A 4313-nucleotide genomic window follows, 5' to 3' on the forward strand; every position below is an offset into this window, starting at 1 on the left:
TTAAAACGTGGAACGCGGAGCACTACTTGCCAGTCAGAAGCCAACTGCAGTACTGAACTCTGGGTGAAAGCCACACAGGCTACGAATTAGTTCGGGGCCAGGGAACGTTATGTACGAAATGGACTTTGGCCTTCGCCAGAGTAAGTCGCAGGTGACGGCGGACAAGCCGGTGTACCCTACTTCTGGAACCCCTGTCCACTATCTACAATGTCCAGGGCTCAGTATAAACGTGAACACATTCCCTCTCCACACAAGTGTCACTCAATGCGAGTGTCACAAACTTGTAACAACAAGGGAATATTGAATGGATTCCAGTGAAAGTAATGCAGTACGCATAAGCTTGAGACTGTTCAGTAACCCAGCAGATGGTGGCAGTATCGCGTACACAAGGTATAAAAAGGCATTACATTGGCGGAGTTGTCATTTGTACTCAGGTGACTCATGTGAAAAGGTTTCTAACAGGATTATGGACGCACGACGGGAATTAAGAAACTTTGAACGTGGAATGCTAGTAGGATCTAGACGCATGGGACACTCATCTTCGGAAAACGTTAGGGAATTCCATATTCAGATGGTTCAAATGGCTCTAAGCGCAATGGGACTTAACATCTGAGGTCATCAGTCCCCTACACTTAGAACTACTTAAACCTAACAAACGTAAGGACATCACACACATCCATGCCCGAGGCAGGATTCGAACCTGCGACCGTAGCAGCAGCGCGGTTCCGGACTGAAGCGCCTAGAACCCCTCGGCCACAGCGGCCAGCCAATTCCATATTCCAAGATCCAAAGTGTCAATAATGTGACGAGAATGCCAGATTTCAGTCTCACCACGGACATCGCAGACGCCGACGGCCTTTACCTAACGACCGAGAGCAGCGGCAGTTGCGTAGAGTTCTCAGAGCTAACAGACACAGCTTGAAATAACCGCTAAAATCAATGTGGAACTTACGACGAATGTATCCCTTAGGAGAGTGCAGTGCAGTTGACCGACGCGAGTGCCTCTGCTTACAGCAGGACGTCGCCTGTAGTGCCTCTCCTAGGCTCGTAGCCATATCGGTTGGACGCTAGACGACTGGAAAACGGTGGTCTGGTAAAATGAGTCCCAGTTACAGTTGGTAAGAGCTGATGGGAGGGTTTGAGTGTGGCGCAGACGGCACGAAAGCATGGACTCAAGTTGCACAAAGGAACCGCGCAAGCTGGTGGTGGCTCCATAACGGTGTGGGGTGTGTTTACTTGGAAAGGACTGGGTATTGTAGTCCAACTGAACTGATCAGTGACTCGAAATGGCTATTTTCGGCTGCCTAGAGATCGTTCACAGCCATTCATGTTCCCTAAAACGATGGGGTTTTTATAGATGACAGTACGGCTTGTCATCGAGCCAAAATTGTTGACGATTGGTTTGAAGTACATTCTGGAGAGTTCGGGGGAATCGTTTGGTCACCCGGATGCCCGACATGAATCCCATCGAACATTTATGAGGCGTAATCGAGAGATCAGTTCGTGCACAAAATCCTGCACCGGCAACACTTTCGCAATTATGGACGGCTTTAGAGGCAGCATGGCTCGATGTTTCTACGGGGGACTTTCACCAAACGTTTTGAGTCCATGTCACTTAGAACTGCTGCACTGCGACTGGGAAAGGAAGGTCCGACACGATATTAGGAGATATCCCACGACTTTCGTCACCTCAGTCTATGTTCCCTATACTTCTATATTTGTGCTCCAGGAAGAAAATACACTCTGCAACCATTTTGGTTGGTGTTTTCCTGTAGTTTACCCTCAGCATATAAACAGCTTCACGCTTTCCCATCTGAAGCGCTATACGGCGTAGAAACAAATGGTTCAAATGGCTCTAAGCACTATGGGACTTAACATTTGAGGTCATCAGTCCCCTAGACTTAGAACTACCTAACCCTAACAAACCTAAGGACATCACACACAGCCATGCCAGAGGCAGAATTCGAACCTGCGACCGTAGCAGCAGCGCGGTTCCGTACTGAAGCGCCTAGAACCTCTCGGCCACACCGGCCGCCTATACGGCGTAGAGCTGGCCTCATTATCATGCATACGATTCGCTCGGACAATCTTGACGGGTGTCATGTGTGAATATATTTGATTTATGAGAGGATTTCCACAGTCACTGTGTCCTGGAAACGTCTTTGTTAACGTCTCGGCGCCATATTAGGTGAATTCACTGTTTCCTAGCTCGTAGGGCTGGAGGCTGATCTGCATTTAACCGCGCTGCTTTTCCCTGCAACGGGAAGCCACGCGTTTCCGCAGAAAGATACCGCGTGTGTCGCGGTGTTGCGTGGTACGCCGTCGTGCCGGTATGACAGACGCGCCCCGAGACCGCGGCTCATTTCCAAACAATCAGGCAGTACGTCAGGCCGGCGCAGCTACTCTACTTGCTAGGGAAGGGGGGCGCGGCGACCACAAGGCAACGCTTTGCCGTTGACCGCACATGGGCACTCCAAGGCCTTGGCGCACTTCCTCAGGAATCTGGAGCGCTCGCCGCTGCGCGCTCTGCCAGTAATCCTTGACAGAAATGCACAGGCCTTCTGAGATTCCTCGTCGAAAATGCCAACGTCTCTCGCGGTAAAATACGCCCACACTGTGCGTATTTTGTTCAGATGGATAAACTGGAATATCGTACCGCCACAAAATTCTTTCTTCTGAACAGTCTATCATCAACGAAAATTCATCTGTAGCTGGTGAACGACAGTTACGAAACTGATGAACGAATTCGAACTTGGCGCAACTGCCTTGTAGATTATCCACATAGACAATGCCCGTAATCTGCAAACACCGACAGTAAATACACCGACGAAGTGGTCGATCAGTGGCTAAAGTAAACCTTTAATAGCTAACACAATGGGCACGTCTTTAGGAAATGCAAAGCAGATTTTACAAGAAGAGTTAGTCCTAAGTATGAAAAAACTGTCCGTATGTTGTGGCTACACAGGTAGCTGTGTGGCGTGGACTGGGCGATTTTTGATGTTAGAGGGCCTCAGGGAAACACTTCAGTCTCAAAGCGTGCGGGTCGAGCACAGGAAGAAAGGTCTAGGATCCATCGGTGCAACGGTTGTAAATTGTGGTAGCTGTGTTGGGAAGGTTCCAGGGCTCCAAGCACTAATAGAACGCACTGATGCCTAGATCGTGATAGGAACTGACAACTGGCTAAAGCCGGAGATAAGTTCAGCCGAAATTTTTGCGAAGGACCTAACGGTGTTCAGAAAAGATACTCTAAATACAGTTGACGAGGGTGTGTTTGTTGCTGTTAGAAGTAGTTCATCTTGTAGCGAAATTAAAGTAGATAGTTCCTGCGAGTTAGAAAGGGTGAAGGCCATTCCTGGCAACCGGAATAAAACAATAATTGGATCCTTTTACCGGCCTCCAGACTCAGGTGATACAACTGCTGATAGGTTCAAAGGAAACCTGAGTCTAATTTCAAATACGTACCCGACTCATATAATTATAGTTGGTGGTGACTTCATTTTACCCTCTATGTGTTGGCGAAAATATATGTTTAAATCCGGAGGAAGGCATAAAACATCACACGAAATTGTGCTTAACTCATTCTATGAAAGTTATTTCGAGCAATTAGTGCATGGGTCGACTCGAATAGTAAACGGTTGTGAAAGCTCACTTGACTCATAGCAACAAGTGATTCTGAGCTAATATCGGGTATAACAAAAAACCGATACAGGCATTAGTGAACACAAGGTTGTCTTAGCGAGAACAAATATCTTAACTCCCAAATCCATCAAAAATAAACAGATAATGTACCAATTCCAAAAAGATAAAAGTTCGCTAGACGTTTCCTGACAGACAATGTCTACTTCCTGCAAATCATCGATGTGAGTGTAGACCAGATGTAGATTGAATTCTGAGAAATGGTATCGACAGCAGCTGAGAGATTTATATCACATAAATTAACAAACGACGCAACTGGTCCCCCATGGTACACAAAACACGCCAGAACACTGTTGCAGAAACAACGAAAAAAGCATGCCAAATTCAAAGGAACGGAAAATCTCGAGGATTAGCAATCTCTTACAGAAGCTCGAAATTTAGCGCGGACTTCAATGCGAGATGCTTATAATAGTTTCCACAACGAAACTTTGTCTCGAAATCTAGCAGAAAATCCAAAGAGATCTGGTCGTACGTAAAGTATGCTAGCGGCAAGACACAATCAATTCTTCCTCTGCGCGACAGCAATGGAAATACTGTCGATGACAGTGCTGCTAAAGCAGATTACTGAACACAGCCTTCCGAAATTCCTTCACCAAGGAAGACGAAGTAAATATTCC

Source organism: Schistocerca serialis, chromosome 1, assembly GCF_023864345.2.
Source record: "Schistocerca serialis cubense isolate TAMUIC-IGC-003099 chromosome 1, iqSchSeri2.2, whole genome shotgun sequence".
Lineage (NCBI taxonomy): Eukaryota > Metazoa > Arthropoda > Insecta > Orthoptera > Acrididae > Schistocerca > Schistocerca serialis.